This window comes from Enhydra lutris, unplaced genomic scaffold, assembly GCF_002288905.1.
Source record: "Enhydra lutris kenyoni isolate GAN:26980312 unplaced genomic scaffold, ASM228890v2 scaffoldscaffold39, whole genome shotgun sequence".
NCBI lineage: Eukaryota > Metazoa > Chordata > Mammalia > Carnivora > Mustelidae > Enhydra > Enhydra lutris.
Genome location: NW_019154123.1, coordinates 11,351,436 through 11,365,198, shown reverse-complemented (window position 1 = coordinate 11,365,198; position 13,763 = coordinate 11,351,436). Strand labels below are relative to the sequence as shown.

General features: G+C 34.8%; 1 protein-coding gene across 2 annotated transcripts in view; it reads right to left on the bottom strand.

Moving 5' to 3' along the window:
• Window positions 1–13,763, bottom strand: part of LOC111154984 (TBC1 domain family member 5) — a 544,655-nt gene that overhangs the window by 465,841 nt on the left and 65,051 nt on the right. The window contains exon 1 of one of the 2 annotated variants that reach the window (XM_022514954.1): window positions 9,425–9,459. The exons of the other annotated variant lie outside the window; for it this stretch is intronic. The gene's annotated coding sequence lies outside the window, so the exon portion shown is untranslated. Of the gene's footprint in view, window positions 1–9,424; window positions 9,460–13,763 lie in introns of those variants that run through there. 2 annotated transcript variants of the gene reach the window in all.

The following is a 13,763-nucleotide window of genomic DNA, read 5'->3' as shown; positions in this document are numbered from 1 at the left end:
TTTAAAGTTTCAGTGAAGCAAAGATTAATAACATATATCTGTATTCACAAGAAAACTTTGTATGCTGTGAGTAATGAAGACATACTGATCACCAAACATGGGAGAAATCTGCACAGGAAAATCAAATTATATCTGCCAGAGAATACCAATGAAGTTCTTCAGTAGTTTTGTTGTTGTTGTTGTTGTTGTTGTTTTTTAAATTATTCAAGGATAATTTGAAACCCACTAAAATGTCTTAATTTCATGTGATACTAGGGTTTCAATGCCTCATAAATATACTCAGGGAATCCATATTATCTCTAATTTTTAATGACCACATGACAAATTGGCTTTAATTAAATTGTATCTTTAAAGTAGTTTATTAAAGATACCAGTAGTAAGAATTGATTCAGAAATTGTATTTTTGTAGTAAGCATATTTTGGAAGATAGAATTTCACCCAGAAAAAAAAAAAGGATAGTAATAACAACAACAAAAAAATCTCACATAAATAAATATATTTGCAGAGAGACAATTCACAAAGAAATATTGGGGAAAATAAACAAACAAAACAAACTTTGGGCACAGTTAAGCTCCAAGTATGATAGTACTAATGGCAAAGATGTTTTATTTTCCCCACCATCCTTTCATATGAATAAAATATTCAAACTTTAGACTCAGATATTTCCTCAGGCATTAGATAACTATTCTGTAAGAAGCACTGACCTCTTTACATTCTTCAGATAGTGACCAGGACCCTGGGATCATGACCTGAGCCGAAGGCGGAGGCTTAACCCACTGAGCCACCCAGGTGCCCCTAGACACATCTCTTTTTAATCAACTTAAATCAGTTTGTGTCTGGACATAAGACTCTCAGTTGCCATACCATTATGTAGGAGATACTTCTTATTACAAACAATTCCCTTGAAAATGAACACTGTGACTAAAAGGACAAATTTTTTAAATGAAATCACCAACATAAATTCTGTAAACATTTCCAATCATATTAATAAAATTTACCATCTCAGCAACCAAACAGTGTATATTAACTATATTACTAATATAATCATCTTCAGTAAATCTAATTACCAAAAAGAGTCATTTTAAATAAGCAATCAAGATTTAAGAACCACATACTTCCATAGCTCTCAGAAGAAACCAACCCTTCTGACACCTTGATTTCAGACACCTAGCTTCCAGAGACCTGAGATAGTAAGTTTCTATTACTTAAGCCACCCAGTTTGTGGTACTTTGTTAAGACAGTCCCACAAGACAAATACAATTACCACTGTATTCCCACAATAGCCTTTCCCTGGAAGAGCATTCAAATTAAAGGTAGGGGCACCTGGGTGGTGCAGTCAGTTAAGTGGCTGACTCTTGGTTTCAGCTCAGGTCACGATCAAGGATCATGAGATCGAGCCCCCAGGCAGGCTCCACACTCAGCCTGGAGTCTGCTTGAGATTCCCTCCCTGTCTCTCTGTCTCTCAAATAAATAAACCTTTCAAATTAAAGGTAGCCACTTTCTCAGCTCTTATACACTAGCCTACCTGACTGAATCTGCCAGTCACAATCACTCACCAAAAGAAGCTGCCTTGAATCCAGCCTCTGTGACATGACTGCCCAGTTCTATACCATACCAGCAACAACGGACTGGACCTCAGGTGGGTATCAGGCTCAAGCTCATCAATAAAGTAGCATCTTTACTACGGCTTAAAAGGGTGGACTGCTTCAGATTCACTGTGCCTCTCAAACAAGTTGATCTGAAAATCTCAGAGGAAACATGCCTTCTGCCCGGGCTGCTACAGCAGGAACTAACAATGTGAGCTACAATAATATGAAAACAGAAACCCCTATTGGTACCCAGAGAGAAAGATAGCATACAGAGCAAGGCTAAAGGTTTATTTTATTAGACTGCCTTAAAACCAAAACCACTTGCTATAGTCTTAAAACCAAGCCCTTTTCTCCAATTTTCATGAGAGCCCCTACTCTTTTTCCTGCTGCACAAGTATCTTTTAAACCTGAACTAATTTTAGACACACCCTGCAAACACAAGGTAAACAGAAATAGAGACCCAAACCCAGACCCTACTCTCAAAAGAGTTCATTCCACCACATACCAAATATTTTTTTAAAATACGAGCATATTTTGTGTGAATGCATTTCATATGCTTTCATATATTTCTTTACTAGAAAAGGATGAACTGGGTATTTCATTAATTGTCAATCATACAGCTATACACATAGAGAGATACATGTTGAAATAGACAGTTCAAGCACGTGGGCCCACACCACTGCTGGAATGAGGTGTGGACTTATCAGGAGACAACAGGACAGGTGGCTCTCAAAAGATGTCACAGGAGGGCAGTCATTACCCTAAGGATTTAATAGGCTCCAGGTCTGGCCTTCAGTCACACTGGAGAGAAAGTAGATTCAGACAGAATATCCAAGAATAGAATCATGACTCTACAATGACAGAGAAAAAAAAAAAATTCTTGCTTTCTCTCCTTGCTGGACGGAAAGGATGTGTGTTGCTCTAGCTGCTGAACGGCAGCCATCCTGTGATCACAAAGGAAACCAGTGTGAAGACAAACCAAGAGAGACAGATAAACCAAGCTCATACCTTTTTCATACAGTGTTTGACGACGAAGCCCTAGAGATTTCTCTATCTCTGGAATTTCCAGTATGGAAGAAAATAAACTTCATTCTGGCATAAGGCAGATTATTTGGGGGTTTCTGTTATCCAAAAATGAAATTACCATAATTTTAAGTATTTTTAAATAGTCCCTCAAAAATAAGTACCTATGTGAAAACCATTTAAAACTAGGAAACAACTCTTCACATTTTATAAACAAATTATGATTTTAGAAATATAATGCAAGCTTTCTTAAATCCATTAAGAGTTTAATCACAAAATATAAATGACCAGTTAATAGGCAAATAAATAATGGGTACAGGCTAGTTTTACTTGATTGCATAAAACTGTTTACAATACATTTCTCAATAAAGAAAAATTGAATTATAACCCAAGGGTGGCTTAATTTGTACAAATTTTGAATAATGTCAGATATATTTCCAAAACAGATGCTTAGAGACTCTACAAGGACACTTGGCTCAATCAGAAGCCAGATTAAAGTTCCATCTGGAGCCTAATGACTCCATGGTTCCATTACAATTACCCAAGTCACCAAAGTGAGCCTTAATGGTTGTACATCACAGAATCTCTCTTGTAGGTATGTATCTTGCCCCCAAAACTAGAAAATTAGGTCATAAAAATAATTTTGCATGCATATACAGACACACACACAAAGGTTCATTCAGTAGGTATCCAAATGCCGCTGTACTTTTTTCACTGACACTGAACTTTTCAATACAATTTTTCATTGGTTATTCATCAGCAGCTTTTGTTTTTAGACACAGATGCTGGGATATTGTGTCATCACTGTTACTTGGCATGGAAAGGACAAAGTTCACCTTCCTCTTTAATCATCCTCCAGAGTAACTCAGATACCTTGAATAATCTCTGTAGTGTTTCCGTTTCTCAGATGCTATTACAGGATTATCAGATCAAAAAAACTGAGTGAGGCCACTTTGTCTCCCAATTTCTATGTCTGAAAGTTGTCACAGAGCCACAGAATTCTAGATTAGGAAGATACTGGAAAGCACCCAAAACTGAGCATCTAGACCAATGCTACTCAAAGTATGGTTTGTGTTCCACTGCCTGAACATGCGCTGTTTAAAGCATTTTATAGCAATCTGACAGAGTAATGAGCTTGTATTTTACGTCTTTGGGTTTTTTCCCCTCTGGTCTAGGCTAGGGGCCCAAATTAGCAGGCTGAATTCCACCTGAAAATACGTTTGTTGACCTAGCAAGTTTTATTTTAATTTGAATGCCTTTAGATAAGACCCAGGTCCTCTGATTTGCTAAATTGGCAAGGTATTTACATCTGTTAGCTGGTTGGCCCTAGAAGGCATTTGAGCGTCCAATTCACTAGATCAGTGCTTCACAAACTACAATACCCCTTTGTGAGTAATGAAAGCAGTTTAGTAAGTTGCATAAAGCAATTTTTTTAATAGTCTGGCATTTCATGACATGATATGGGATGACATACAAAAAGGAGAACGTGTGTAGTATGTGTGTATATACGCACACAAATATCTATCTGTATAGGAGTATGTCAGTAATAGGTTATGATTTACATTTTATTTCTTACTATGGTTCATGGGCAAAATAACTGAATGAACAGCACTGTACCAGACCAGTACCTTCATTTTACAGATACAGGAGCTGAGACTCAAGGTCACAGTCCGCTGGCAGCAGTTCAGTGCTCTTTTCTTATATTCTTGATTATAAGTTTGTGTGCACATCAATGTTTGGGTGCACTTTAATGTCTGCAAAACCAACAAACAGAAAATACAGAATAAGTGTCCCAAAATTAACACTTAAAAATCCTAAATTGATTAAAAATTTATACTTAAAGGAAAATTTAAATACTAAAAATGAAAAAAATATGTAAAACAAGATATATTTGATTAAATAAAAATTTTAACTGGCCCAAGAACAACAAAAAAACAACAAAGCAATACTTCAACGCAACTTAAAAAAAAAATGAAATACAGAAAAAAAATCAAAACGATGTGCCAGAAAACAGTTCATTTTCTTATTATATAAATTTAGTACTTAAATAAATATGAGTAAAATACCTGAATAACAGGCAAATATATTAAGGAGAAAATTATAAAATAAATACAAATGGCCAATAACATTTAAAATATACACTAAGATACACTTTTCACCTATAACATTAGCAACAATGTCTTCTTTTTAAGTAATAATACCTACGATTGACAAGAAAATAGAAGGATTCTCAAAAATCAGTGGTGGGAGTAAAACACATGAATTCTGACAAAAAGTATCAGAAGCCTTAAAAATGTAATTACCCTTGTATCCAATAATTCCACTTCCAGAATTTGTCCTATGGAAATAATGAGAGCTATATATACATAAACATTATTAAAAGTATTTTGAATGCCATTTCATACAGAATAGTGAAAAATTCTAATGACCCAAATAGTTATCATGGTTAAATAAATCATAGCATATCCACACAACAGAATGTTATGCAACTATTAAAGGAGATGATATAGATATAAAAGAGATGATGTCCATAACATACTGTAAAATGAAAAACAGTAATGGATATGTAACATCCCATTTTTATGTAACAAAAATTTTAAATACATTTAATCCCTTCTTACTAATAAACAATGCAGTATTTTTAGAATAACCTCACAAGTTACATTTTTACACATTGCCATTTTCTTTAAACAAGAAACTGAAATTGTTACCAAAAAAAAGGAAAAGAAAAAAGAAAGAAGGAATAGAGGGAGGGAGGGAGGGAGGAAAGGAGGGAGGGAAGGTTGAAAAGGAGGGAAAGAGATAGGCAGACAGGCAGGAACCAGAATTAAATGTAGGAAAATTCCACTGTACAGTTAAGCTATCTACAGCCACTGATCTTCTGAAATGACTCCAAATCTAGCAGTTAAGTAAAGAAAGAGAAAGACTGGGGCAAGGAAAAAATAGCCCCAGAGCATCCAACAGCACTACACAAAGCAGACCTTAGCCTCTCATTGCTACCCAATGTGCACACTTTGAAAGGAGTAACTAATACAAGGCCTGTCTCTTTTCATCCAGGAACTGATCAGAAACAGCCAAGAGTTATTGGGCCCCCATGTGAGGTAGTGAGAGCATTAACAGCAGTCAGTGGAGCTCAACTGCAAGCATCAACAGAAATGGCTAGGTGCAGATCCCGCACCACAGGGGAACCTGCAATGCAGACAAGAAAAATAAACATCTCTTGGGAGGGCAGGGACTGGGGCACAGGGTCTTAATACTACTCCTAAAAGGATCATTATGCTACCTTGCAGATATGCAGATCTAGCATACCGACCACAGTATGTAATTATCTGCTAGGTATTTTAGCCCTATGTTCCAGACATCTCTTTCTACACATGTATAGGATGCAGAAAAAAAAAAAAAAACAAACTGAAGATCTCAAATAATTTCACGGTTAGAATTTAATACTTCAACTATCCTTAATATCCACATACTCAAAATAATTTTCCAATTTTACTTGGAAAGTTGAGTATGTGACTATAATATAAAGGCAGTCCCTAACGGCTCAACAAAACCAAACGCATTTCCCTTAACACTACCTGGACATCTTTCCCTCACTGAGATATACTAACTAAACTGTCAAAGCATTAAGTATCCTCTTCATAAAAGAATAACCTCTCGGAGGGGAAAGGGTTTATACAGATGTCTGAAATAGTTCACTCATACAGCTTTCTCTCCTAACATCATCCAAAATCTATACTATAGGGCAAAGTTGCAGGTGGAGTCAAATTTGAATCATGGAATATTTACTTTGGAAGGCAAGGTATGCCATGGATGCCATGATACGTACAGGTCTTAGGGGAGGGTGAGAGTTCTGGCAACCTACAAGTTTAGTAATGGACTCAAGAATAGTCTTTCAACTGGGAGGGTTCCATTTCACATTTAAGGGTGATGAAAGTCTCATAAACAAATTATTGATTACTTCAAATTTTTTCCAGGGAATAGCCCTGCATATCAGCCCTCAAAAAAAACCAAACTTCTATTACTTTTTTCCCCACTTTACATGTGGCTATGTCTCACGTATCCATATACTGGACTAACAATTTAAATACAAGTCAATATGACATATTTGATAAATGGAAAATCTAACCACTACTTAAAACACTGCATGTGTGGTAAGAATCAATTCTAAATATTAACTGATCTACTCATCACAAACTTAAAATATAATTAATCCCCTAATTCACAAGTGTTATTATTCTTCAAAATAGTTCATTCAACAAATATTCATTAATCAACATAAAACAAAAAACATTGGACAGTATATCCTGATCTACAACTTATTACTCATGTGACACTAAGAAAATCGTGCACTGTTTCCTCTAAAATAAAATGTGAAAATGCTTTTTAAAGATACCACAAATACATAAAGAATATATATGCACTCTTTTTACAAACAGGCTGAACACCACATACCATTTTTAACAAAGCGACACTATTTGGTTGCATGGATAAAGTTAAACTTTACAAGAGAATTATTGACGCTGATAGTATTGGTACAAATTTTTCTTGCATCTTTTCAACTATGAGAAAGATTGAGGAAGACATAGAGACAGATTTTGCATTTTAGCTTTCTTCTTCTCATCCGAAATAGGATATATAGTAAGACACAACTTCAAACAAAGAAACACATGAAGAACAAAAAAAAGGAATGGCCAAGGCTAAAATAACAAGACCTTACCACTGTACCAGTTAGGGCTCTTGATTATAAACAACACGCATTCTGCTTCATCTAAGTCAAAAAGGAATTTATTGGCTGAGTACTGGGTAACTCAAAAAAACTGATACAAGGTTGGAGAATGAGGAACCAAGGAAGGCAAATCACAGAGTCCTGCCCCCAAAGCCTAGAATGAAGCCTGCAACATGTCACTGCATCAGTAACCAATGTCACAGGACAGGAAGGAGCCATCTCATCCGCAGCTCTTAGATTTCATGCTCCTGATCACTCCTGGTGCCTAGGTGCAGCTCTCAAGCTGCAAAAGGACCTCATAATGCCAGCCTTTAGGCTTTAGTTGAGAAAACTGAGGAGCAACCCCCTACCTAAACTAGAAAGGGGGTTAGGTAGGGCCCTAGGCAGCTGAAACCATATGCAATCCCTATTAAGATCAAGTTTTGATAATAGACCTGAAATGCCTTTATTTTGACTCAGTGTCTTGCTCGAATCTATAAAAGTTCACAAATTCAAAGTTCATAAAAATTAATTCAGATCTCTTTATTATTAGATTTGCTTGTTACAATTTCTAGTCTATTTCCAAGGCAAAAATTTACTCTTTCTAAAGTGGTTCTAGCAACCAATAGTAGACTGAGTAATTCAGATGAGGTCTAGCAAGTTTCTTACTACACTATAAGTATTGCCTCTTGCTTTATATTCTATCCGTCTGCTGATTTGGTTTCTTGCTTGCCTTTTTTGCTGCAGCTGTGCACCGGGTTAACTGTTTCAATGGTTTTCCTACAATAACCCACAAATTTTTTCCTGATCAGTGTGCTGTATGATTGGTTCTTTGTTCCTAAGATAATTATTTTACATTTGTCTACACTGAACTGCATTTGCCATCTGCTGGCCCAATCACCTAAACAATCCAAATCTTTTTGAATCTGATTGCATTGTTCCTCATTATTTCCTCTAGCTCCAATTTTAGGATCATCTGCAAACTCTGAGATCTTTTCTTTAAAGCTTGGACACATTTTATTTTAATATAGAGGTTTTTTTTTTTTCTTTTAAGTGACCCTTTAGACACACCAGCTGAAATCTTCCAACTTGAAAAGTTTCCATAAAGCTTATTCAAGGATACCTTCCAATAAAGAGTCAAAGTGCTGCTGGAAACAAAGCTAACTAGAACACTCTATTTCATCTTCCTTTACACTGCCATAATACTTTAAAAAGTATTATGTCTTCTAAGTTCTTCTCTTCAAAGCATAAATATTTTTAAGGAAAGCAAACATTCTGTTTTCTAATGTACACATTCACGTCATTTTTTTTGTAATAACTTTCCTAAAGGACATACAGTGAAATTTTCAACAACTTCTTACACATAAGGTATTTAATCTAGTTATTCAAAACTTATTTGAGCACGCATTACTAGTGAGCATTAGGTACAATGCAGTCTTGTGATCCCGGTCCAGTTATTTATGTCCCAAAACTTCAGTTTCTTACTGATAAGAAGGTAACTTCTAAAGGTCTAATCACCTCTAAAATTGTGAATTACCTTTTACCTAAAGAATACCATACCAGATCCACCACATCCAAATTTTTTGTTTCAAGTTCCCTATGCTCCATTTAATTACAAACCTTCCAATATTTCTTCTGTAGTCCTCTAATACTGTAATATTGTAAATAGATATTTAGCAAAAATTCCCCCTTCAAATTAGATTTACTTGGCAAATTTGAACCCAGTAAATCTTAATTAATTAGGGTTAGAAGACCAGGTATATCTTTAGATCTAGGAAGAATTATTAGCTCCATAAACTTTACTGATTTCTTAGTATAATCACATTTCCACAAAAGCCCTACTTGTACAACCCATTAGAATTATAAAAATTGTGTGTGTGTGTGTTTGTGTGTGTATGTATGTATGTATATATATATATATATTTGCTGCCATTTTGCTCTTTCAATTGGTGAATGCAGTAGAGAAGTTAAAGATCCATTTTCATGTATTCATTCAACAGTCAGTAAATGTTATAAGAATATAAAGAAAAATATAAGATAGCACTTACCCTCCAGATGTTTGGGGTGAGACAGCTATAAGGTATCACAATAGATTTATACTCACATGGAAGTTAGGACAGAGAATTTACTTCCAGGAACTGGATGAGAGCTTTGTGAAGGGTATGCATTTGAACTCTGTTGAATATTATGATATCTTTTAAAAACCAATCTACTTAACTATGAATAATATCACAGAAAAGACAAATATAAAATGCTAGCCAGTCAAAGCAAAAAAAAAAAAAAAAAAAAAAAAAAAAAGAATGAGGTTTGCTAGTCACTTCTGGGTGGTGGGATCATTTGTGTTTTAAATTTTTAAATATTCTCTAATGAGTATATATTGTTCTAATGAAAAAGACACAGTAAAATATTTTTCCATTAAATTTTTAAAGCCACAATTTGACAAAGAATTGAACACTATTAAAAGAAATGCTCTAAGTCAAAAAACTTCTAACTTAGAAAAATTAAGTCAGTAACAAGTATTTTATTTTTATATTAAATAACATGTAGGGGTACCTGGGTGGCTCAGTGGGTTAAGCCACTGCCTTTGGCTCGGGTCATGATCTCAGGGTCCTGGGATCGAGCCCCACATCGGGCTCTCTGCTCAGCAGGGAACCTGCTCCCCCCTGCCCCCTGCCTGCCTCTCTGCCTGCTTGTGCTCTCTTTCTGTCAAATAAATAAATAAAATCTTAAAAAAAAAAAAAAAAAAACATGTAAAGAATCTGAAGGACAAACTGAAGATTTCATAATTAAGCTATTTTTCAAAGAACTAGTGATTTTGGATGGAACAGATGTCTTTCCTTATAAGGTAGGCTTTAAAAACTCATTAAGAAAAATTATTTTGAAACAGTGAATTTGCAACTAACAATAGGTTAGGTCTTTAATCTGGGTTTATGGACCAATCCTCTACTCTAACAAGTAATTAGTCTGAATTTTTTTTTCAATCACTGATGAAATGACATTGAAGTTTTCTCCAAGGATACTTTATTTATATGTTAAGTAACATAAAAGCATTTAATAAAACCATAACAACCAACCACTGACTTTTATTTCAGTTTCCATTCACTAAAAACTGTTTTCAGGGTAATATTCCATATAAATGAAGCCCTCTAATTGTGTGAAATTCCATTAAAAGTCACAACATTCCACATGTTATATTAGCCTACCTATAAATGCAATAAAGGCATTTCAATGAAAAACTACATGCATCTTAAACCTCCACATGATTCATACCATAAGAAAATACATGAATATGAGTAGGGAAAGGAGGGAATAACAACATTTGTTACCAAAGACAAAACACTGAGGAAGCTTGAATTAAAATTTACAGATCTTAATAACTGCTCAGATTTTTAAGATTCTAATTTGATTTTTTTTTATTCTTTGGTTTTATGTTCTGTGCTAGAGTATATTTAAATTAGTAGCATCCCATGATAATCTGAAATCTAAGTTCAACTAAAACTCATCTGAGGTATATCATAAGCTACACAAAATTACTAAAATAATGAGTAATCTTGTCTCATCTAGCCTGTTAATCTCCCAAAGTATGAAATTTTACTGATACTATCCTATTAATTCTCTTCCACAGACTTAACTACTTTTCAACTGTATAAAGTTAGAAGGCAAACTTATAGTTAAAACAAATTCTAACAAAAGTAATATGCAAAGGTCACAAAGTCATTCACATCCAGTCGGCAAACAATTCAACCTGAATAAATTACCAATATTTAAAATTTTGAATATTTCACATAAAAAGAACTAGTTTCTTTTTATTATTATTATTATTATTATTAATTTACTTACTTATTTATTTATTTTTAAGTAGGTTCCATGCCCAACATGGAGCCCAACATGGGACTTGATCTCAAAACCCTAAGTCAAGATCTGGGCTGAGCTCAAGAGTTGGGACACTTAATTGACTGAGACACTCAGGAGCCCCCAAAAATCTAGACTTTTAACTTCTCTTAAAAAACAAAAAACAAAAAAAACCCCACTAGATCTAGTAACATTGAGCCCACTTCTGGAAAAGCTCTCCAGTTGTCTGGGTTCCCACTAGCCACTTTCCTCCTCACTTTCCATTGCTTACCAAACAACAGACTATCAGCACTTGGGTTTGTAACCACTAAATAGAGTACAGAGGCAGTCAGATCTTGATTCAAATCCCAGCTCCCCAACCTCTAAACTGCTTCTTAACCCGTGACAAGTGGTTTAATCTCCTTAAGCTTCAATTTCTTAAAATTAAAAAAAAAAAGCTTCAATTTCTTCATCATAAGAATAACGATTAATTATGAGGGAATAAAAGTAAAATAATATATATATTACCAAACAAATTTAAATGCTTGATAAATAATATTTATTATTACACTATTTGGATTGAAATTCCAAATCTATTAAGATTTTTTTATAAACTCTTTCGTATACATATGACTTAAAAGGAAAAATGACTATTGGCTCGTCGCTCTATAATGGTCCTCTGCAAAATAAGGGTAAGAACAGTAAGTAAATGCCCTATAGTACTGAAATGAGTTAATATATGTAAAATTATTAGCATAGTACATGCACCCTCTAAACTCTAAGAAAGAATTAGTTATAACTAACGGTGGGTAGTTGTTCCTAGAGAGCAGGTTCACATGAGCTTAATAAAAGTTTATGAGGAGAAATAAATTAGTAAGTAAAAACGTGACTGAATGAATTTGACATTTACCAAGATTATTTCTTATAAGAGTCCTTTCAAATATCCCATATTTTTATATTAAACCTGAAAATCTCACTGAAAACTAAGTTATTCTGAGGTATTAAACTTTTTTTGTACTCTGGGCACAAAATAATAAACAATTATTAAACTCTGATGGAAACAAAAGAACTGACCGTAATTCGAAGCATGCACCTTATATAATGTTCACAGTTTATTTCCAAAGGAGTTTTAGGAAAACAGTATTTCATTACTGTTAGAACCAGACAGTCTAGGCTAAGCTTCTTTTCAAGTTCTTTCATGTCTCCAAGGATCTCAGCAGCTGAGTTTAGAACCAGTGCAAAGAGGGACCTCACTACCTTTTAAAGCTACTAGTTTCAAAGCTTCAGCCACTGAAAACAAAGAATGATGAAAAAAGGTCCGGTCAGACAGCAGCAGTGGTCCTCTATTAAATGGTGTGGTACCAAAAAGATGACTTGATCTTTAGCATACTAATCATTTCAGTAGAAGTAGTTTTTAATTAGTATGGGAATAACAAAGAAGCTCAATCCTTCAAGTATTTAATTTAACAAGAGATAAAGGTAGTCTTCCCTGGCTAAGGCGGTGTATACATTCCAGATTCCCTGCCACGTCACACAAATCTTTCACAGCAATCAAAACAATGAGAAAAGGCAACAAAATTGACTTAAAAAGAGCAATTTCCTTTCCAACCTAAATAAACTTTACACAAACTTGCCTCTGATAATCGACTAAACAAGCTGCACCACCAGCATCAAGGGAGGGTGTGCGGATATCTAGCAGGTGCTGCAGTTTATCACAAAACCGTCTAAAATAATTGGAAGTGACAACCAGCACTACCACAAATGATTTATTAGTCTTTCACTCAGCTTTTCAGCTTCCTCGGGGCCAGAATAAATAATTTACCAACTCTGTATCTTCCAATCATTAATTCTTCCCTATGCATCCAAACTACATTTAACTCTGCTAGGTTCAAAGGAATAAAACACACAATAGGAATATTTTTCCAAATATAGAATTATCTGACCATATGCAAAGGCAAATTTGTCAATCAAGATGTATAGCCCAGATGTAGAAGAATTTAAGAACTCAAAGTCAGCAACCGCAGTTCAGTTTGAGGGAATAAAATCAAATGAAGTGGAAATGAAAGTAGAGTTTTCTCTCTCTCTCATAGATTAGGAAAGGTTCCAGTGACTCTGAACAGTAACCTAAGCATACAGCATCAGACTTTAAACCTGAAGCATTACCATCTCACAGCAATCAATTATGGTCTGTCTCCCCTAAAATTCTCCCGTAAGTTATTAAAAATTACAGTCTTCCTTCAAAAAAAGGTAGAAACTTTAAAACAACATATAAGATTTTTTTTCACGCAAAACAAACTTAACACAGGGCAAGATGAGGCACTTTCTTGGGGGCACCTGGGTGGCTCAGTGGGTTAAGCCTCTTCCTTCAGCTCAGGTTGTGATCCCAGGGTCCTGGGGCTCTCTGCTCGGCAGGGAGCCTGCTTCCTCCTCTTTCTCTCTGCCTGCGTCTCTACCTACCTGTGATCTCTGTCTGTCAAATAAATAAATAAAATCTTTAAAAAAAAAAAAAAAAGAGATGAGGCACTTTCTTTAAAATTATTTTCCTATTTTGAATGGGTTGATGAGACAGTTACATACTCCTAGGAATTCAAAAAAGAAAATACATGTAAAAA